Source organism: Tamandua tetradactyla, chromosome 7 (genome assembly GCF_023851605.1).
Source record: "Tamandua tetradactyla isolate mTamTet1 chromosome 7, mTamTet1.pri, whole genome shotgun sequence".
Classification (NCBI taxonomy): domain Eukaryota; kingdom Metazoa; phylum Chordata; class Mammalia; order Pilosa; family Myrmecophagidae; genus Tamandua; species Tamandua tetradactyla.
The window spans coordinates 58,928,698-58,952,801 of NC_135333.1; the positions used below are offsets into that span (position 1 = coordinate 58,928,698).

General features: G+C 38.8%; 1 long non-coding RNA gene across 1 annotated transcript in view; it reads right to left on the reverse strand.

Annotated features, from left to right (window-relative positions):
* Nucleotides 1-11,995: 11,995 nt before the first annotated feature.
* LOC143691277 (uncharacterized) overlaps nucleotides 11,996-24,104 on the reverse strand; it is a 152,634-nt gene continuing 140,525 nt past the window's right edge. The window contains exon 6 of the long non-coding RNA XR_013179436.1: nucleotides 11,996-12,046. This is a non-coding gene — a long non-coding RNA (uncharacterized LOC143691277). The remainder of the gene's footprint in view (nucleotides 12,047-24,104) is intronic.

Sequence of the window (24,104 nt, forward strand, 5' to 3'; positions counted from 1 at the left end):
CATCTGTAAGATTTACTAAATCATTGGGTTTCGCTAGGCCTGATTTAGTCCTTTACAGAGTGGTGCTTAGTTCTTCTGAAATGCCATTAACAAAAGTAAAATTAAACAGGGTACAGGTTCACAGTTAATATGGTCAAGACCTGAGAATTGTTTATAGGTTTTTCTTTTTTTTGAGACTGTTATAACATTCATATATCAACTCATCGGGTTTCTGGGTACATTGTCGGATTTTTCTCCAATCAATAACTTTGGGAAAAACTTTAGGTATGAACTTATGAAATTCCTTAGCTTGCTTAAATGCTTCAGTTTGTTGGTGGTTCTTCATTTGAAATTTTATTTAAAGATCTTCTCACTTAGCATTGTCTTTTTCAATTTTGGCATGGTCTTCTCCAACAGTCCTGTGAAATGTATGTAGAGAGAGGAGGAGGACAGCAGGGATTTAAAGGAAGGTTAGAACTGTCTGTCAGGAGTTCCAGATAATTTTTATTAGTTCTTAAGATAGTTTTTATTGTTTTGCTAGTTTTTGTTAATTTAGCATTTGTTTCTTCAAGACAGGCAATTTTAGAATTATATATTTGGAAGCTTCCAAGTACCAAATAAGATAACTACCTAATTTGAGTTGCTTAGTTTTAGGGCCTATATTTTCTAGCCTGCAAATATACCAATTTAGGTATATCAAAAGATCCCCACTGTGGCCATTGTATTTCAAGATTTTCTTTAGTGTTCCAGGTCTAGTGGGATAAGATTTTACGTGAGTCAGGACCATAATTTTTGTCCATGATATCAGCTGGTGTGCTAGATGGCAGTGCACCATTAGAGTGCTTAGGAATCGGAACATGTTCTTTTAGTTAGTACTAATTGTAAGCAATACTAAAGCCTAAGCCTGAGAGGAATTATTTGGGTTTTGGATAAGTGTGATGTTTTATGGTGTGCTCTTCTTGGGATACCTTACCTGGCAGACAGCCTGTACTCTAGTTGTCCAACCCACAACCAGGTGTACCAAGTTGCATGGAAATTGTCTTGCGAGTGGTGAGCAATCTTGTGTCAGTCTAACTCATCTGTGGCCACCTTCTCCTTTCACAGAAGTTTTTTTCTTTGGAAGCTGAGGCTTCTCATCAAAAGCTAGTGGGAGTTCTAATAGCATTAAATTGCCCATCCCATGACCATCAAAATAATTGTTTGATTGCTCACAGTCAGAACATAGGTTACACTGATTGTTCGGAGGGATCCCTCCACTGAAAAGAGCTCATTATCAAAGTGGGAATTTTAGCAGTCTCATTAAAGTACTCACCAGATATACAATTTTCCTATATTCCAAAAAAGGGCAAACACAAAAAGACTGCTGTCACCAGACCAAAACGAAGACTGAAGTTCAAAATAACATTCACCAGTGGACACCCAAAGAAAGGCTAGAACCTCAACCAAAAAGAGGGAGGTTTGGAGCCAAGAGGACTCACTGACACGAAGCCAGGATCACTGGGAAAATAACAGAACTCAAGGGGCTCTTGCCAGTTCCATGCTCAGATCAAATGGTAGCTTCAGAGTCAGGTCAGTGGTCACACTGGATCCCATTTCTGACACCTGTAATGCCAACTGAGAAATGAGCTATGATGATGGCAACAAAGGCGTTTATTTGGGATTTTAGAATTGCAATTCTGGGAGCACAAATTCAGACAGCAACCCAAATTGTATCTCATCTTGGTATTTCCAGGCAAGAGTTTTTAAATAAAGGGAAGATTAGACATATTATTTGTGGTGGTGGATATTTGGGGTACTCCAATTATAATTAGAGATAATTAACTGAGTTCTATATCTGTGGTTTGTTTTATGGTGTCTGGTTGTCCTTGAGATTTTGAGGAACATTGTTGCTTTATGCTTTGCATACTTTGGCAATTTGTCATATCTGGTTGATTTTGCCTAAAATTAATCTCCAGAATGACTTCCCAACCCTAATTTAAATATCTTAGTCATATTAACTCTACTTTGTCTTATTTCTCATTATACTCTAGGTTCTGAATTTCCCATTTCTTCTTGACTCTCCACCTAAGGAAATATTTCTTCTTCAGCATCTGGCACATACTCTTATTGTCATATTTTGGACATGCAGTGCTATCCTTTTTGGTGGATTTCTGAAGTAAAAGAAAAAAAAGCTCTTTTTTGTGTGTCTGTACCATAAACTTGATTTTTCTAAACATTCTTCAAAGCAAAATGTTCCTGTCTGTCATCAGAAACTAAACCACTTTTAAATGCAAGGCAAGTAGTCAGTAAAGTACATTTTTGCGAGCTACCTTTTGTTTCTGGTCAAGTATTTTCTTCAATGTTTTGTAATTAGCATAGGGATCCCCATTCTAGAAACAGAAAAAACAAAAATTCATTCATACCATAAGAAGGACCCAGAGAGGTAAAGAACAAAAGTGGTTTAAACTGTGTTACCTTTGCTTTGTCAATGATGTAAAAAAAAAAAAAATCAAAAATATTTTATGTCAATACCAGTGCCTATTTGTCCCAGGCTTAAATAGGAAATGGCGAAGATTTAGGGAACATTTGAAGGTTTGGGGTGAAGAGGAGGGCAAGATCACTGCTCTCAGCTTTTTAAATGTCAACATCAGGAGGTAAGTGTGCAAATAACCATCACCTCTTCAGGCACTACGGTGGAATTAGCAACTGTGTGAGAATCAGGTTTTCCTAGTCAGGTTCAGTATTCCTGGGGATCTGTGGAGAGATGGACACAGATTCCGCAGATTGTTGGGGAATAAAAAGAGGGTCCACTGAGGAAAATATGTGCTGCTGCACATGCTCATGATGTGTTACTGCCGTGTGCCTGGGTGTGAGGAGACCATGCTCTGCCTCCCCTAGGCAGTCTCCCCCATCGGCCTTTAGCCCCTTCCTCAAGGACAGATGTGGACAGTTCCTGCTGTGTGTTCCCTTGTGGTCCAGGTGGTGTTCTGCACAACATAAGAGTTTATAAAAAACATTAAAATGGCTCAGAGAGGCTCCTATTCAAAATGTTCCCAGAAGGATACCTCTCCTCTGCTCCACCCTGCATTATCACATGCACACTGACCTAAGCATAATCCTCTAAAAAGTTAAGTGCAACCTCCATTGTTCAAAAATATTGCTAATTCACAGTGAACAGAGGTATTCGATGCTGTGTTGAAACTTGTAAAACCACAAACCTGGGTTGCCTGTACTTGCTCTGAGCTGTACTGGTTTCCTGATTTCTTGCCATGTGATTGGAAATAAACTCAGGAAATGAGCACTATTATTTTCAAAAGTCGGCCTGTGTCTTGAAGGTCTTTTCCCGTTTCTGAGGCTGGTATCCAGCTTCCCAGAAGGCATGTGTCCTTCTGGAAGTGGGGCCACTTATGTGTATCACTTATGGTGCTTATGTTTTTAGGGATTAATCTGAAGGGTGTCTGCATTTGGCAGGGAAACCAGAAAAGTAAAGAAAATAATAGGACATCCTGGAAGAAGCAAACATTACTTTCACTATGGCCTGAGGAAATGAATCAGTCTACATACTGGTATTCAGATAATTGCCGGACCATGACTGCTTAATGTACAGTCTCCCCTACCACCACCCAACCCATCCCCTCCCCCAGCTGCATATAGCTGGACTTAGGAAAATGTTTACTAAGGGCTACTGATTAAGGAAAGCACATGGAAAACTGCTTTTGTGTGATTATGAATGCGTGAGCCTATTAAGAGTTGTCTGGAGCAAATTCTTGCGTTGTGCAAAGATATTTATTTGCATAATCCTTACCTTTAAAATGTTTTTAACTTGAAGTCTTCTCAGAGTCTCCAGTTCACAGCATATTATGATCCTCCAAAAGAGGTTTGTAGCAAGACTCCACCTATATCTCATTTTTCTCCTGAGCATTTCACACTTAAATGTAATACTAAGTCCTCCAGGAAACACACTTGTTCTTAGGGGCAGGCCACAGTAACTATTCATCCAGGGACCAACATTGCTTTGAATTGAAACTTTTCCTAATTTTTGCTATAAATGTAAATCGTCAGTGTGAAGAATCCCAAGTAATCATCTCAATTCCTGCAGGAAACCAAAGGAAAATGGAGAGCATTATACCTGGAGAATCGAGGTGACATGTCTAATTGCACAGAGATAGACACAGGGTCCATCCCTGTGACTTATCACCACCCAACAATTTCCCATGACTTTTATAAAGTTATTCAATTAAGTATAATTTTGTATAGTATTCACTAATCTCAATTAGGTTTCTACTAGAGAATGATTATGTGTACACTAGAGAAGAAGTTATATTTTATAGCTGTTGGATGAAGTGTTCTATATGTGTCTGTTAGGTCCAAATGGATAAGAGTATCATTATAGTCTTCTATTTACTTGTTGATCTTATGTCTAGATGTTCTATTCATTATTAAAAGTGGTGTAATGAAATCTCCTAAAATTAATGTAGATTCGTTCATTTTCCCCTGCAATCTGCATTATGTTCTTAATATATTTGGGGATTCCTCTGATAAATGCATACATAATTATCATTATTGTATCTGTATAATGGGTGCAGGGATAGTGCCTTTCCTGAATGATGTATCTCAACCATTTAGGACACATATTAATTGATTCATGAAAATTGTTATATTAGGGATTGAATGACCATAGTGACCTTAATATTTATATAACTTATGTTAATACTTAAAAATACATAATAATACTTAACTAACACTTGATTCTTACATATAACTTCTGGTATGTATGTAACCAGAAGATGTGATAACTCTGAATCATTATATGGAGGATTAGAGAAGCCTGGGTCCCAACCTGCAAGTTTTGAATGAATAAGCCTGAGGTGGAGCATTTATCTAAACAACTAAATCCAAAAAAGCAAACACACCCCAAAACAAACTCAGGCTATTTGATATATTGCCAGAATTTAGACTCTTAGATTACACATTCAGTGAACTAATTTCTTTTTTCTCATATTCTTAAAACCAGTAACCTGCATTTTAAATGTTAATGCAAACTCGAGCCATTTCCCTGTTGTAAAGGGATTATATTTTCTCTCTCTTTCCCCCCCCTAAGTAACATTTGTGATAGTTTAATGATAAAGTTAATTTGCCCTGTTTTTTTCCATAAAGGATTTGGGTTGGGCTAAACCATGAGTCAGAAAAAAATGACTAATCACCCATTCAAACCTTCCCTAGCCTTACTGCACTATGCCCCAATTAGTAGAATGTGTCCCAGGCATGGGGTTATATCTTCTAGGTAGTCAGAAGTGAGGAATCAGTTAGCAAAGAAGAACTGGAACCATTTTCCCTCAAAATAATAGGTCATGCAAATACCTAGTTTCATTTCTTTCTTTGTTTTTCTGATAGAAAATTGAGTCTCTGAGTTCTGAATTTCCTATTTCTTCTTTACTCTCTACCTATGTAAATACTTCCATCTTGAGAGATAGATACCTACTCTCTTTTAAATATTTGGAAATGCATTGCTTCCCTTTGGATGAATTTGTGAAGAATAAGGAAAGAAGACTTTTTTTTTGTCTGTCTGTAGGATGAACTTGATTTTTCTAAACATTCTCCAAAACAAGATATTCCTATTTGAAGTAAAAAACTAAACCACTGTAAATTCAAAGACAGTAATCGGTAAAGTATTTTTTGTGACATTGATTTTCTCTGTAGTTAAGTATTTAACACACTTTGTTTTGTAATTATCATTGGAATATTCATTTTAGAAACTGAAAAATTTATTCATAATGTAAGTAGGGCCCAGAAAGGCTAAGCCCAAAAGTGATCAATATGTTATCATTGTCTTGCTGACAATGTGTAAGAATTCAAAAATATTTTGAATAACACCACTTAGTATTTGACCCAGGCTTGAACAGAAGTTAATGTGCATTTCTGTGACATCTGAAGGTTTGTTCAGGGTGAAGAGGAGGGCAGGATCACCAGTTCTTAGGTTTGTAAATGCAAACACTTGGAGGCAAATGTGAACTATCCATCATCTTTTCAGGGACTACTGTAGAATTAGCAGCTGTGTTTTTCCATGTCAGGTTCAGTAGTTCCTGGGATTCTGTGCAGAGATGGACATGGTCTCTATGGATTGTTAGGAAATGAAAAGAGGGTCCTCTGAGGAAAATGTATGCTGCTGCCATGTGCCCATGATGTGCCACTGCCATGTGTCTGGGGTTGAGGGGCCCGTGCTCTGCTTCCCCCAGGCTGCCTCCCCCATCGGCCTTCAGCCCCTTCCTTGAGGAGAGATGTGGACAGTTCCTGCTGTGTGTTCCCTTGTGGTCCAGGTGGTGTTCTGTGTTAGGTCGTGGGAACGGGGAAAGGCACTGCAGCTGGAGCTGCAGAGGCTGTGTCACCCTTCCCAACCTGACTTCTGGAACTAATGAACCACCCCTTCCGGATGTTACCTGACCCCCATCCTTAAAAGCTGCCCACACTGAAGCCCACGTGCGGACTCACCTCTCTCCATCTTGGATGCGGTGAGCTCTACCCGGGAGCGCAGAAATAAACTCGCTCACTTTAAATTTCCTGGTCTACTTTTCTTCTTTCTCACCCTTTTGCCTCCTAAACCTTTCATTCTGTACAGCACAAGAGTTTATAAAAAACATCAAAATGGCCCAGAGAGGCTCCTATTCAAAACGTTCCCAAAGGATATCTCTCCTCAGCCCCACCCTGTGTTATCACATGACTGTTAGCCTGAGCAAACGGATCTAAAAAGGTTTCTAGAGTCCAATTGTCTTTCTTTCAAAAATATTGCTGATTCACAGTGAACAGAGGATTTCTTTGCTACATTAAAACTGCTAAAACTACAAAACTGGGTTGCCTGTATTTGCTCTGAGTTGCACAGATTATCTGTTTTGTTAGCAGCTGCTCTGAAAAGCTCTAGGGCAAGGAGTGCTATTATTATTTAAATCAGTCTGTTTCTTGAAGCTCTCTTCCCAGTTTCCTGAGACTGGTATCCAGCTTCCCAGGAGGCTTGAGTCCTTCTGAGAATGGGGCCACAGGCCAAGGAACTCATGGTACCCTTATGTTTTTAAGGATTACATTAAGGGGTGTCTGCATTTTGCATGGAAACAAGAAAAGGTAAGAGAAAAATAATACAATCCTGGAAGAAACAAATTTTATCATGATTATGTCAGGAGGAAATGAGACAGAGCCTACAGATCGATGTTTAGATAATTGCAGGATCATTACTGTTCAATTTCCAGTCTCCCCGACACCTCCCCTCCACACCTCCAGCTGCATACAGCTGGATGGAGGGAGAGGTTTAGTAAGGGCTACTGATTAAATAGAAAATACAGAAATCTGTTCGCATGTGAGTATGTATGTGTGAGCATGTTAAGAATTTTATGGAGTAAACTCTTCCTTGTACAAAAATATTCATTTGTATAATCCTTACCTTTAAAAAATATTTTAAACTGGAAGTCTTTTCAGAGCCTTCAATTCAGAGTATATTTTGATCCTTCAAAAAATTAATGATTAAGACTCCACCTACATCCCATTTTTCTCCCCAACACTGAGGCCTCCTCCAGGTATCACACTTATTTTTAGGGACAGTTGGGCCAGAGTGGGTATTAATCTTGGGACAATACTTGCATGGAATTGAGACTTTCCTTCCTTTTTTATTGTGAGTGTTAATTGTTAGAGCTTTAAGAATCCTGGACAATCATCTCAATTCCTACACCAAACCAAAGAAAAATGGAGAGTCTGTGCGTTACACCCAGAGAATTGAAGTAACATGTCTAGTGTCCCAGAAAAGCAACAGGGCTCATCCCTGGCACTGTAATACCCCTAAATCAGGTCTTTTCTACTACATGGTTGTAATGAGATTATATTTATATGGGTACATGTGTGGACAGATATGTGCACTCTGTATATTTTAACTGATGTAGAGTAGAGCATTTAATTCTCTAACTCTGTTAACCCACACACATGGCTCAAAAAAACAGTTAATCATAAAAGGGAACAAATGCTGGATTTAAAGCTTGTTCCAATATAACCTAGCCCCAAGACCAAAGAACATGACTAGCACAGAGTTACCCATGAGCTTAATTAGGGGCTCATGGATAGGAGAGTCTTCCCAATGATGGATAGTTGGGAAACGGAAGTCACATTCCACGTAAAGGAGAGAGGGAGAGGAGTGCCATGGGAGTGGCTTATAAAAGTTTAGGTCCACAGGGTGTGACAGTAGAGTTTCAGTAGGATCTTGTTTAGGGGAGGGGAGTTTTAAAGGACCCTAGTAAGTGGACCAAGACTCACTTAAATGGGGAGGGTCATATCTCCAAGGAAACAACCCAATCAGAAAGTCCCACCCAACATTAGGTCTGCCCACACAAGACTGGACCAAAAACCATAATTCCAAACCAGCACATTGTACCCTCTGGACCCCTCAAAGACATGTTCTTTCCCTATACAAAATAATGACATTCTTCCACCCGTGAGGGGGTCTGTTGACTTTTAGTGTCTGTCTTAGTCTTGAAGGTGGCTGCATGCAGTGATGATGCAGGAGGCCATGGGGCCCAGGCCCTGGGTCCTCACAGTCCCCCCCAACATGGCAGACTGTGTTGACCATAGGACAGACATTGCATCCATATTCCACAGCAACAGTAAAAGAGACAACAGAATACTAGGAGTTCCGTCCACAGAGATAGCAACCCTACAAAGTGACAAAAGAATCTCAGTCTTAAATAAGAATCTTTTCCAGATTTCTCAATGTGTTGAATTCTGCCAGGCCAGCAGGGTATTCCACATAGTCTAATTTGCAAGGGTCACAGTTCAAGGCAGGCTGATGGCACCCAACAATGACAGTTCAGTGCACACTCAGCGTTCAATAGACTGCAGAAGTCTATTGAAGGAAGGTGTTTGCTATGTTGCTAAAGGTGGAAAGAAAGATGTTTATGAGGAGCAATGAGAGGCAAATTTTGCTGAGCTAATAGAATAAAGGCTAAATTTCCATTAGAAGATAGAAGTGTTCCTGGAGAAGGGTGTTTTGATAACAAACCTTTCCCCCTGTTATTGCAGCAAGTCTTCTGGAGTCAATTCCAGGGTATAATATGTCCACAGAGTCATACATATTGTGCCTTGAGGTAAGGAGGGTCGTATTTGGTTGGTTACATATACAACTTTTGGCATTTTGTGTATAAACTATGCTCTAATACTTAAGTTTTGGGTGACCCTGATACCCCATGGGCTTAGGATTCTCAATTAGCATGACTGCATTTGCCAGGACCATGGTCAATCAACCTTATTTTCCCCAATTTCTAATGCTTGTGGCACAGGCAAGTACAAATTCTTTTCATTACCTTATTGTGAAGCATTGCTGGTCCTTTTACCTGAATTTGCAGCATCTGCATGGTCCCTGACATTACCAGTTTAACAGGACCAGGAGCAGCTGCTCAGGGCCATGAACTGAGGCTGGCAGGGGCCAGATACAATCAGTGTATCTACTACTAAAGAGACTGCTTGTCAAATTTTCATGGCTCTTTTAAAACCGCATTCCTCCTTTCAGTTAACCCTGCTGCTGTGGAGTAGTAAGGCAAATGAAATGCCCAAAAGATGTCATGTTCAGTAGTGCAGACTCAGGTTAACTGTCAGAAAAAAGCGTCCCCCATCACTGCCCTGAAGAATGCACTTGGTTTTTTTCTAAGCTATGTATTGTAGTTCTTTGGTTAGCTTTCCCTACAGGGAAGGCCAGCAACAGTCCAGTGGCCATATCTACAGGTATAAGGTCATATTTTGCACCTTTGGATAAGGGAAAGGGCCAAATATAATGTGTCACCTGGTTACTGAAACTTGCTCATGGTCAATGTGACTGAGTTGATGAGGAAGCATCCTTGAGTGTCACAGTGAACAAGAGGGACAGGCATCTACAATATCTTTTAGCTATTGTCCTGTGATAGGCAACTGAAATTACTGGCCAGGCTCTACAGAGTTTGATATCCTTGGTGTCCTGTTTTCCTATGCAACCATTCAGCAGCCTAGTGTGATGTTGACTGTAGGCTACAAGTTCTTGCTGAAGTATCTGCTTCAATATTGCCAGGTAAAGAATCAGTGTTATGGGCAGAGACATGAAACACGGTTACCTTTCACTTGAGACAGGCAGTCCAGATATCTTCTTACATTTCTTTTCCTGAAAGAAACACTCCCTTTGCACCTGTGTCCCAAAGACATGGTAGCCAATTTGGCAGGACTTCTTTAGGCTTTTGTCTGTATTGATTCCAAATTTCATGCAATTTAGCAGTAGTATAGTCCCACATGTTTTAGTTTGCTAAAGCTGCCAGAATGTAATATGCCAGAAATGGACCACCTTTCACAAAGGGGATTTATTAAGTTACAGTTTTACAGTTCTAAGGCCACAAAAATGTCCAAACTAAGGCAGAGAAAGATACCTTGACTCTGAAGACAGGCCAGTGTCTGTCATATGGGAATGCACGTGGTTGGTGCCTGCTGGTCCTTTTTCTCATTTCCGTTACTTCCAGCTTCTGATTCCAGGGGCTTCCTCTGTAAGCATCTGCAAACCCTCACTTAGCTTCTCTGGGGAAAAACTCTGGATTTCATCTCTTAGCTTAGCATCTCCTGGCACCAGAAATTTTTTCTCTTTAGGTCCTGGCTATTTTTGTGAGTCGTTGTTTAACCCTGGGCGTTGTCTGTCTCAATCTCCAAATGTTTGCATCTGAGCTTTCTCCAAAATTTTGCCCTTTAAAAGGATTCCAGTAAACTAACCAAGACATGCCTTCAATATGTGGAGTCACATCTCCATCTAATCAAAAGGTCACACCCATAATTGAGTGTGTCATATTTCCATGGAAACAACTAATCAAGAGGTCCCACCTATATAATTAGAACAGGATTAAAAAAATATGGCTTTCCTGGGGCACATAAGACTTTCAAACCAGCACATATGATAACTAAGATCTTTTGTTCAGGAGTGGGTGCATGGGCAGCCACCATGGCGGTAGCACCCTCAACATCAACCTCTCCTGCCAGAGAGTGGGGCGAGGGTGCTGAATATATTCTGACAACTTTTTGTTGGACTAGAAGATGAACAAGCTTCCTTTCCTCATTTTCAGTATCCCAGTCAGACTGAGGCTCATCATCACCTGAAGAGGAATCAACAGGATACCATATTTTAGGGTCCCAGTCAGAGGAAGTCAGGATATGCTTCACTTGCCCTGGACAGTCTACACCCTCTTCCTCTAGCTTACTGGCATGCTAATATTTCTAAACTCTTATCTACACTGTGTAGCCTCTCATTAAATGCATCTTGTAAATCTGCTTGGACTATATGCAAGTCCCTTTCTAACTTAAGTTCTTCTTTTAGCTGGCAAACTACAGCTTTAGCAGCGAAAACCTCTTCCATGGTCAAACACCACAGCCCCTAACAGCAGCTATGTGATAGTCACAGCAGCTTTATAGCTTTCCTTTTTCTTATGAAATCCTAACTGACCTGCAGCCTGCTGCTAGAGTACCAATAGTCCAGACAGGGAGTCCTGGGCATCCCCATACTCCTTCAGCAGCCCCCATTCATCTAGGAGGGTAACCACCTCTTCCCACGTAGATGTTGCAGGCTATCCTGGGTTTCTCCCCAGGGAGTCTCCTTTCCCAGTATTCATGTCTTTTATTGTCAGTGGCTTTTTGGTCTCCTGGCTGGCTCACCAAATATTCCAACGCAATTTAACGCAAAGACCAAAGAACACACCTGGCATGGAGTTATCCATGAGCTTAATTAGGGACAGGAGAAGATTCTTTCCAATGGTGGCTGGTTGGGAAATGGAAGTCAGGTTTCCATGTAAAGGAGAGAGGGAGAGGAGTTCCATAGGGGCGGCTTATAAAGGTTTAGGTCCATAGGTGTGAACAACAGACTTTCAGCTGGGTCTTACAAGATTTGATTAAGGGAGGGGGTTTTTAACATTTTTTTAAATTGTGAAATTAGCATATATATAAAAAAGCAATAAATTTCCTAGTACATTCCAACAAGTAGTTATAGAACAGATTTTGAAGTTTGGTATGGGTTACAGTTCCATGATTTTTCGCTTTTTCTTCATGCTGCTCCAAAACCCTGGATATCAATAAAAATATCAATATAATGATTCAGCAGTCATACTTATTTTTTAAGTCCTATTTTCTCTGTTATAATCCTACTCCTTTTTTTTCTTTTTTGTGAAAAATAACATATATTCAAAAAAGCAATAAATTTCAAAGTACATTGTAACAATTAGTCATAGAACAGATTTTAGAGTTTGATGTGGGTTATAATTCCACAATTTTAGGTTTTTACTTCTAGCTGCTTAAGGTCATCAATCAGGCTCAATTGTTAAACCCAGCCTTCTCTGTATAACTCCACCATTGCCTTTGCTCTTTTTGCCACTCTTTAGGGGCATTTGGGCTATGACCATTGTAACTTTTTCATGTTGGAAGGGGCTGTTGATAATATGGGGTAGGGAGATGGAACTAGCTGATGTTCTGGAGAGACTGGCCCCTCTACTTACAGGACTTATCTGGTCCAGGGACCCATCTGGAGGTTGTAGGTTTCTGGAAAGTTATCCTAGTGCATGGAACCTTTGTAGAATTGTATATAATGCCCTAGGTATTCTTTAGGATTGGCAGGAATAATTTTTTGAGGGTTTGGCAAGTTATGTTAGGTGGCAATGTCTAACTGAAGCTTGTGTAAAACTGACCTCAGAGTAGCCTCTCAACTCTATTTGAACTCTCTCAGTCACTGAAACCTCCTTTCTTACACTTTTTTCCCCCTTTCGGTCAGGATTGCATTGTTGATCCCACTGTGTCAGGGTGAGGCTCATCCCTGGGAGTCATCTCCCATGCTGCCAGGGAGACTTTCATCCCCTAATGTCATAGCCTACATAGAGGGGGAGGGCAATGATCACACTTGCAGAATTGGGCTGAGAGAGAGAGCTTTGTCTATTTTTAACTTGGTTTATTTATCCTGATTGCTGAGTTGTAATATTTCTTTATATTTTCTTAATATAAGACTCTTGTTGGATATGTGATTTGCAGATATTTTCTCCCATTTGGTGTGTTCTCTTCTCATATTCTTTTTTTTGAAGCGCAAAACTGTTTATTTATTTATTTTTTTAGAATTTTAACTTTTCTTATTGTATACTATAACATATATATAAAGCAAGCAATAGTTTTCAAAGCACTTTTAAACAAGTGGTTACAGGACAGATCCCAGAGTTTGTCATGGGCTGCCATACAATACTCTCGTATTTTTCCTTCTAGCTGCTCCAGAATATAGGAGGCTAGAGGACTTAAATGTATTTTTTTATCATCACAATTGACTTTTTTTCCTTCTTTTTTTGTGAATAATAACAAATATACAAAAAAGCTATAAATTTCCAAGCGCAACACCACAATTAGTTGTAGATCATATTTCAGAGTTTGACATGGGTTACAACTTCACAATTTTAGGTTTTACTTTTTTTTTTTTTCATGGGCAGGCACCAGAAAGTGAACCCAGATCTCTGGCATGGTAGGTGAGAACTCTGTCTGCTGAAGTTTTTACTTCTAGCTGCTCTAAAATATTGGAGACTAAAAGAGATATTGATTTAATGATTCAGCATTCATTCTCATTTGTAAATCCTATCTTCTATGTATAACTCCACCATCACCTTTGATCTTTCCATACCTCTCTTCAGGGGTGTTTGGGCTATGGCAATTCTAAATGTTTGATACTGGAAGGGCCTATCACCAATATGTGGTAGGGAGATGGAACTATCTGATGTTGTGGGGACGCTGGGCTAGGTTTCAGGACTTATCTGGACCAGGGACCCATTTGGAGGTTATAGGTTTCTGGAAAGTTGCTCCAGTGCATGGAATCCTTGTGGAATTTTATATAATGCCCTAAGTGTTCTTTAGGATTGGCTGAAATGGTCCTGGTTGGAGGTGGGCAGGTTATGGTAAGTAGCAAGTTCTAACCAAAGCTTACCCAAAAGCAACCTCCAGAGTAGCCTCTTGACTCTATTTGAACTCTGCCACTTTATTAATTACACTTATTTCCCCCCTTTGGATCAGGATGGAATTGTTGATCCCATGGTGTCAGGTCTGGCTTCATCCCTGGGTCATCTCACATCACCAGGGAGACTTTCACCCCTGGATGTTTTGTTCCATGTGGGGGTGGGGGGCAGTGATTTCATTTGCAGAGTTAGGCTTAGCGAGACTGAGGCCACATCTGAGCAAAAAAAAAGGTCTTCCAGAAGTAACTCTTAGGCATGCCTATTGGTAGTCTAAGCTTCTCCGTTTCCTACATTAACTCCACAAGAGTAAGCCTCATGAAGGGAGGAGAGTTTTAAAGGACTTCAGTAAGCAGAACAAGACCCATCTTGAATAGCAGGGTCACATCTCCATGAAAAAATCCAGTCAAAAGGTCCCACTGGACAAAAGGCCTGCCCCCACAGGAATGGACCAAAAGAACATGGCTTTTCTGGGGCATATAACAGCTCCAAACCAGCACAAAGCTTAAATATAGAAATGTTAGGATCATGCTTCCCAAACTTTTCTTCCTGGAATACTAGTTCAGAGAGATGCTACATTTTTTTTCTAAAAAGACAATGTGTGTGTGGGCCCAAATGAGGTGGGGAAATCTAACTCCTTCTTCCTGCTACCATTGTAGCATTAGATCCTTAAAGTCTCAGAGGAAAAACTCACGATAAATAAATCTGTTTTGTGGTAAAGCAAACTGTTCCATTACTCTCAGCAAGATAGTTATTCTCAGTGCATCTTTTAACCTCAGGTTAAAAGTCTCATGACTTTTATAAAGTTATTCAATTAAGTATAATTGCATAGTGTTCACTAATCCTGGTTCTTTGCTTTTCAGTTATAGATGAAAAGGAAGAGCCAGTGTGCGTAGTTTGTGCATTCTAGGAATTTGTCCATTTCATCTAGTTTATACAATTTTTTGACATACAACTGTTTGTGGAATCCTCTTACCATCCTTTTTATTTATGTGGGTTAGGTAATAATTTCCAATTTTCATGTTTTATTTTACTTGGATGTGTCCTCTTTTTCTTTCTTTGTCAGTCTAGCTGAAGTTTTGTAGATTTTAAGGTCTCTTCAAGGAAACAAATTTTAGTTTTGTTGATTCTTTCTATTTTTTTTTTATTCTCTATCTTCTCCTCTAATCTTTGTCATTTCTTTCTTTCTGCTTGCTTTAGGTTTAGTTTATTCTTCTTTTCCTAGATCCTCCATCTTTAAGGTTAGGCCTCTGATTTGTGATTGTTCTTTTTTAATATAAGCAGTTAGAGATAAAAAAAAATTCCCTCTCTGCACTGCCTTTGCTGCATCCCATAAGTTTTGGTCCATTGTATTTTTAATGAAATTCACCTCAAAGTATTTCCCAATGTCCTTGTGAATTCCTCTTTGACCCATAGGATATTTAAGCATTCATTGTTTAATTTCAAAATATCTGTGGATTATCTATTTCTCCCTCTATTATTGATTTCCAGTTTTATTCCATTGTGGTAGGAGAAGATATATTGTATAATTTCAACATAATTGAATAATTGAGACATGTTTTGTGACATACATGTGGTTCAACCTGGAGAATGACCCAGGTGCTCTAGCAAAGAATTCTGTTGCTATTGGGTGAAGAATTGTATATATGTCTTTTATTCTAGTTAATTTAGAGTATCACTCTGGTCTTCTTTTTCCTTATATTTCCTTCAGTGTAGACGTTCTATGCACTATTGAAAGTGGTTATTGAAATCTTCTACTGCTAATATAGAACTGTCTACTTTCCCCTTCAAATGTTAATAAATCCTTAATATATATATATTTCTTTTTTGGGGGTTATGGTCTGAGAATCGAACCCGGGTCTCCCACATGAAAGATGAGCATTCTACCACTGAACCATCCGTGCAACGTCCTTAATATATTTTTGAGCTCTGCCGCTAGGTGTTTGTATATATTTATATTTGTTATGTCTTCTGAATGAATAGACCCCTTTATTAATGTATACTGACCCTTATTTATTGTCCCTCTAAACAGTGTGTGAGTTAAAATCTATTTTCTCTGATGTGTGTATAGTTAATTCAGGTCTCTGTTGCTTGCTACTTGCATGGCATATTTTTTCCATCCTTTGATTTCATCCTACTAATTTCTTTTAATTTAAAGAGAGTATCTGTAAACAGCAAGATTCTACCAATCTCTGCCTTTTGACTAGGGAGTTAAACTATTTATGTATAAAGTAACTAATGACAGAACAGGACCTTCTCTGCCATTTTCCTATTTTGTGTTTGTAACTCCTTCAACTCTCTTGATGCTCATTTCTTCCATTAATGCCTACTTCCATATTTACTTGTTTTTTTTTTGTACTGTAGCATTTTGAGTTGCTGCTCACTTATTTCTGAATGTATTTTTCAAGTATTTTATTTTGTGGATCATATGTAGATGAAATTTAATATCCTAAATCTATAACAATCATATTTGATTTGATACCACCTTATCTAAAATAAAATACACATACACTATGCTAATACACTCTGTAGCTCCACTCTTTTTGTACTTGCTATCCATTTATCTTTGCACATTGTATGTGCAAAACCATCAGTTTATCAGACTTTTTGTGCATTTATATTTTAGCAACTACATAAGGGAAGAAGGTGAGTTATGTAACAAGCAATACAATACAGTAGTATTGCATTTATAATTACCCAAATGGTTACCATTACCAGAGAAATATTTTTCTTTATGGTGCTTTGACCCACTGACTAATGTGCTTTCCTTTCAGGCTGAAGAACAACCTTTAGCACTGCTTGTAGGACCTGTCAAGTGATGACCAATTCACTCAGCGTTTGTTTATCTGGGATTATCTTAACCTTTCTCTCCTTTTTAAAATAAAGTCTTGCCAGATGAGAAATTCTTGGTTGATAATTGTTTTTTTCAACACTTTAAATATTTTGTATGCCTCCCTTCTTGCCACTATGGTTTCTGGTGAGAAATTGGGACTTCATCTTATTGGGTTTCCTTGTACCTAACTCATTGCTTTTCTGCAACTTTCTGAACTTTTTTCTTGTCCTTAACATTGGACAATATCATTACCAAGTGTTTGGTCATGATTCTCTTTGAATTTATCCCCTTTGGAGTTAGTTGTGCTTCTTGATTGTGCACATGCTTAACTTTGTGATGGTTTCTGCCATTATTTCTTTGAATGTTTCTTCTGCCCCTTTCTCTCTTTCCTCTGTTATTGGGACTCTCTTAATGCATACATTAATAAGCTTGATGGTATTCCAGGGGTCTCTTAGGCTCACTTCATTCCCCTTACTGTTTTTCTTTCTGTTTAAGCCTGAATCTTTTGAGTTTTCTTTTTTTTATTAATTAAAAAAATTAACTAACACAACATTTAGAAATCATTCCATTCTACATATACAATCAGTAATTCTTAATATCATCACATAGATGCATATTCATCATTTCTTAGTACATTTGCATCGATTTAGAAAAAGAAATAGAAAGACAACAGAAAAAGAAATAAAACAATAATAGAGAGAAAAAAGTAAAAAAAAAAAAAAGAAAAAAACAAACTATAACTCAGATGCAGCTTCATTCAGCGTTTTAACATAATTACATTACAATTAGGTAGTATTGTGCTGTCCATTTCTGAGTTTTTGCATCCAGTCTTGTTGCACAGTCTGTATCCCTTCAGCTCCAATTACCCATTATCTTACCCTATTTCTATCTCCTGATGGTCTCTGTTACCAATGACATATTCCAAGTTTATTCTCAAATGTCGGTTCACATCAGTGGGACCATACAGCATTTGTCCTTTAGTTTTTGGCTAGTCTCACTCAGTATAATGTTCTCTAGGTCCATCCATGTTATTACATGCTTCATAAGTTTATTCTGTCTTAAAGCTGCATAATATTCCATCGTATGTATATACCACAGTTTGTTTAGCCACTCGTCTGTTGATGGACATTTTGGCTGTTTCCATCTCTTTGCAATTGTAAATAATGCTGCTATAAACATTGGTGTGCAAATGTCCGTTTGTGTCTTTGCCCTTAAGTCCTCTGAGTAGATACCTAGCAATGGTATTGCTGGGTCGTATGGCAATTCTATATTCAGCTTTTTGAGGAACCGCCAAACTGCCTTCCACAGTGGTTGCACCATTTGACATTCCCACCAACAGTGGATAAGTGTGCCTCTTTCTCCGCATCCTCTCCAGCACTTGTCATTTTCTGTTTTGTTGATAATGACCATTCTGGTGGGTGTGAGATGATATCTCACTGTGGTTTTGATTTGCATTTCTCTATTGCCAGGGATGTTGAGCATCTCTTCATGTGCCTTTTGGCCATTTGTATTTCCTCTTCTGAGAAGTGTCTGTTCAAGTCTTTTTCCCATTTTGTAATTGGATTGGCTGTCTTTTTGTTGTTGAGTTGAACAATCTCTTTATAAATTCTGGATACTAGACCTTTATCTGATATGTCATTTCCAAATATTATCTCCCATTGTGTAGGGTGTCTTTCTACTTTCTTGATGAAGTTCTTTGATGCACAAAAGTGTTTAATTTTGAGGAGCTCCCATTTATTTCTTTCTTTCTTCAGTGCTCTTGCTTTAGGTGTAAGGTCCATAAAACCGCCTCCAATTGTAAGATTCATAAGATATCTCCCTACATTTTCCTCTAACTGTTTTATGGTCTTAGACCTAATGTTTAGATCTTTGATCGATTTTGAGTTAACTTTTGTATAGGGTGTGAGACATGGGTCTTCTTTCATTCTTTTGCATATGGATATCCAATTCTCTTGGCACCATTTATTGAAGAGACTGTTCTGTCCCAGGTGAGTTGGCTTGACTGCCTTATCAAAGATCAAATGTCCATAGATGTAAGGGTCTATATCTGAGCACTCTGTTCGATTCCATTGGTCGATATATCTATTTTTATGCCAGTGCCATGCTGTTTGACCACTGTGGCTTCATAATATGCCTTAAAGTCAGGCAGCGTGAGACCTCCAGCTTCGTTTTATTTCCTCAAGATACTTTTTGCAATTTGGGGCACCCTGCCCTTCCAGATAAATTTGCTTATTGGTTTTTCTATTTCTGAAAAATAAGTTGTTGGGATTTTGATTGGTATTGCATTGAATCTGTAAATCAATTTAGGTCGAATTGACATCTTAACTATATTTAGTCTTCCAATCCATGAACATGGTATGCCCTTCCATCTATTTAGGTCTTCTGTGATTTCTTTTAACAGTTTTTTTGTAGTTTTCTTTGTATAGGTCTTTTGTCCCTTTAGTTACATTTATTCCTAGGTATTTTATTCTTTTAGTTGCAATTGTAAATGGAATTCGTTTCTTGATTTTCCCCTCAGCTTGTTCATTGCTAGTGTATAGAAACACCACAGATTTTTGAATGTTGATCTTGTAACCTGCTACTTTGCTGTACTCATTTATTAGCTCTAGTAGTTTTGCTGTGGATTTTTCAGGGTTTTCAACGTATAGTATCATATCATCTGCAAACAGTGATAGTTTTACTTCTTCCTTTCCAATTTTGATGCCTTGTATTTCTTTTTCTTGTCTAATTGCTCTGGCTAGAAGCTACAACATGATGTTGAATAACAGTGGTGATAATGGACATCCTTGTCTTGTTCTTGATCTTAGGGGAAAGTTTTCATTTTTTTCCCATTGAGGATGATATTAGCTGTGGATTTTTCATATATTCCCTATATCATTTTAAGGAGGTTCCCTTGTATTCCTATCCTTTGAAGTGTTTTCAACAGGAAAGGATGTTGAATCTTGTCAAATGCCTTCTCTGCATCAATTGAGATGATCATGTGATTTTTCTGCTTTGATTTGTTGATATGGTGTATTACATTAATTGATTTTCTTATGTTGAACCATCCTTGCACACCTGGGATGAATCCTACTTGGTCATGATGCATAATTCTTTTAATGTGTTGCTGGATTCGATTTGCTAGAATTTTGTTGAGGATTTTTGCATCTATATTCATTCAAGAGATTGGTCTGTAGTTTTCTTTTTTTGTAATATCTTTGCCTGGTTTTGGTATGAGGGTGATGTTGACTTCACAGAATGAATTAGGTAGCTTTCCCTCCACTTCAGTTTTTTTTGAAGAGTTTGAGCAGGGTTAGTACTAATTCTTTCTGGAATGTTTGGTAGAATTCACCTGTGAAGCCGTCTGGTCCTTGGATTTTCTTTTTGGGAAGCTTTTGAATGACTGATTCAATTTCTTTACTTTTGATTGGTTTGTTGAGGTCATCTATTTCTTTCTGAGTCAAAGTTGGTTGTTCATGCCTTTCTAGGAACTTGTCTATTTCATCTACATTGTTGTATTTATTAGCATAAAGTTGTTCATAGTATCCTGTTATTACCTCCTTTATTTCTGTGAGGTCAGTGGTTATGTCTCCTCTTCCATTTCTGATCCTATCTATTTGCATCCTCTCTCTTCTTCTTTTTGTCAGTCTTGCTAAGGGCTCATCAATCTTGTTGATTTTCTCATAGAACCAACTTCTGGTCTTATTGATTTTCTCTATTGTTTTCATGTTTTCAATTTCATTTATTTCTGCTCTAATCTTTGTTATTTCTTTCCTTTTCCTGGATTTGGGGTTAGTTTGCTATTCTTTCTCCAGTTCTTCCAAGTGGACAGTTAATTCCCAAATTTTTGCCCTTTCTTCTTTTTTGATATAGGCATTTAGGGCAATAAATTTCCCTCTTAGCACTGCCTTTGCTGCGTCCCATAGGTTTTGATATGTTGTGTTTTCATTTTCATTCTCCTTGAGATATTTACTAATTTCTCTTGTAATTTTTTCCTTGACCCACTGGTTGTTTAAGAGTGTGTTGTTGAGCCTCCATGTATTTGTGAATTTTCTGGCACTCTGCCTATTATTGATTTCTAACTTCATTCCTTTATTATCTGAGAAAGTGTTGTGTATGATTTCAATCTTTTTAAAGTTGTTGAGACTTGCTTTGTGACCCAGCATATGGTCTATCTTTGAGAATTATCCATGAGCACTTGAGAAAAAGGTGTATCCTGCTGTTGTGGGGTGTAATGTCGTATAAATGTCTGTTAAGTCTAGCTCATTTATTGTAATATTCAAATTCTCTGTTTCTTTATTGATCCTCTGTCTAGATGTTCTGTCCATTGATGAGAGTGGGGAATTGAAGTCTCCAACTATTATGGTAGATGTGTCTATTTCCCTTTTCTGTATTTGTAGTGTATTCCTCATGTATTTTGGGGCATTCTGATTTGGTGCACAAATATTTATGATTGTAATGTCTTCTTGTTGAATTGTTCCTTTTATTAGTAGATAGTATCCTTCTTTGTCTCTTTTAACTGTTTTACATTTGAAGTCTAATTTGTTGGATATTAATATAGCTACTCCTGCTCTTTTCTGGTTCTTGTTCGCATGAAATGTCTTTTCCCAACCTTTCACTTTCAACCTATGTTTATCTTTGGGTCTAAGCTGTGTTTCCTGTAGACAGCATATAGAAGGATCCTGTTTTTTAATCCATTCTGCCAGTCTATGTCTTTTGATTTGGGAATTCAGTCCATTAACATTTAGTGCTATTACTGTTTGGGTAATACTTTCCTCTACCATTTTGCCTTTTGTATTATATATATCATATCTGATTTTCCTTCTTTCTACACTCTTCTCCATACCTCTCTCTTCTGTCTTTTTGTATCTGACTCTAGTGCTCCCTTTAGTATTTCTTGCAGAGCTGGTCTCTTGGTCACAAATTCTCTCAGTGACTTTTTGTCTGAAAATGTTTTAATTTCTCCCTCATTTTTGAAGGACAATTTTGCTGGGTATAGAAGTCTTGGTTGGCAGTTTTTCTCTTTTAGTAATTTAAATATATCATCCCACTGTCTTCTAGCTTCCATGGTTTCTGCTGAGAAATCTACACATAGTCTTATTGGGTTTCCCTTGTATGTGATGGATTGTTTTTCTCTTGCTGCTTTCAAGATCCTCTCTTTCTCTTTGACCTCTGACATTCTAACTAGTAAGTGTCTTGGAGAATGCCTATTTGGGTCTAATCTCTTTGGGGTGCGCTGCACTTCTTGGATCTGTAATTTTAGGTCTTTCATAAGAGTTGGGAAATTTTCAGTGATAATTTCTTCCATTAGTTTTTCTCCTCCTTTTCCCTTCTCTTCTCCTTCTGGGACACCCACAACATGTATATTTGTGCGCTTCATATTATTATTCAATTCCCTGAGCCCCTGCTCAAATTTTTCCATTCTTTTCCCTATAGTTTCTGTTTCTTTTTGGATTTCAGATGTTCCATCCTCCAGTTCACTAATTCTAACCTCTGTCTCTTGAAATCTACCATTGTAGGTTTCCATTGTTTTTTTCATCTCTTCTACTGTATCTTTCATTCCCATAAGTTCTGTGATTTGTTTTTTCAGACTTTCCATTTCTTCTTTTTGTTCATCCCTTGCCTTCTTCATGTCCTCCCTCAATTTATTGATTTGGTTTTTGAAGAGGTTTTCCATTTCTGTTCGTATATTCAGAATTAGTTGTCTCAGCTCCTGTATCTCATTTGAACTATTGGTTTGTTCCTTTGACTGGGCCATATCTTCAATTTTAAATTTAGTAATTTAAATATATCATCCCACTGTCTTCTTGCTTCCATGGTTTCTGCTGAGAAATCTACACATAGTCTTATTGGGTTTCCCTTGTATGTGATGGATTGTTTTTCTCTTGCTGCTTTCAAGATCCTCTCTTTCACTTTGACCTCTGACATTCTAACTAGTACGTGGTGTGATTTGTTATTTTTTGCTGGCGTCTGGACATTTAATCAGATTTCCCTGAGTGTGAGACCCAGCAGGTTGAAAGATTTTCCTGTGAAGTCTCTGGGCTCTGTTTTTTTTTATCCTGCCCAGTATGTGGCGCTTGTCTGTCTGCAGGTACCACCAGCAAAAGATGTTGTGGCTCCTTTATTAATGCCACTATTGGTGTTTGATTGGACCCAGTCCCTGCCACTGTCGGAAACCCCCTCCTCTCCCTCCGGGCAGCCGCCTGTCAGGTAGGGGTGTCGGCCGCCGCGGCTTGGGGGACTCGCTGATCCGAGACTTGCTGCTGGACCGGGAAGCCACCTGTGGTGGAGGGGTGCCAGTCACCGGCCGCCGTGGCTTGGGGAACTCGCTGATCCGAGACTCGTAGCCAGTCTGGGAAGCCACCCGTGAGAGAGGGATGACAGCCGCCGGCCGCCGCGGCTTGGGAAACTTCCCTCTCCAAGACTCTCAGCCGGTCCCGGATGGAGGGAGGGAGGGGCACCAGCTGCCAGCTGCCGTGGCCCGGGGAAGTGTGCGCTGCTCGGGGAGCTCACCGCAACAGAGTCTTGCAGCCAGTCCAGCCAGTCCAGGCTGGGGTATGCTGTGTGTCTTGTCCCTGCTGTGGCCCCAGGAGCTGTTCTGCACTGTTTCTGGTCACCTAGTAGTTGCTCTGGGGGAGGAACTAAGACGCACGTACCTTACTATGCTGCCATCTTGGCCCCGACTCCTACATGATCTTGTTGATGGGTGCACCTTGGTGAAGCGCCCAGTCCTGGTACAACTTTGAAAGCTAGCATCGGATAAAGTCTCCCGCTCTTACAGCGAACCAAAACAAAGACCAGCGCATGCCAAACGTGTATTTTTTGAGTTTTCTTGATTTCAGGCTTAATGACTTTTTCTTCTGTGATTTCCAATCTGCTTCACAAACCATCTAAAGAATTTTTTTATTTCACTTACTGTTTTTTCAAATACAGTGTTTCTGAGGAGAGATTTCATATGGTTCATTTATTTTTTTCTTCATATCCTTTAGTTCATTCTCTTGCTCTCCTTTATCTTCTGGAGCATATTGAGGATCTCTGCTTTTAAGTCTCTGTCTGTTAAGTCCAATGCCTGTTTCTTTTCATAAATGGGTTCTAGATATTTTATCTTGTTCCTTCAGATGGCCAACATTCCCCATTTCTTTGTTTGTTTATATTCTTTTCTTGCATACTATGCATTTTAATGTTTTAAATGTTATCTCTGGCATTTAATACCTTGGCTGTCCTTTTAAGCTTGTATCCAGCTAGTGATATGACAAAAGGTTTTCTTGACTGCCAGGGAGCTATTCAAACAAAAAAACCCAAGGTATAAAGCACCTATCATTCGCTTTGCAAAT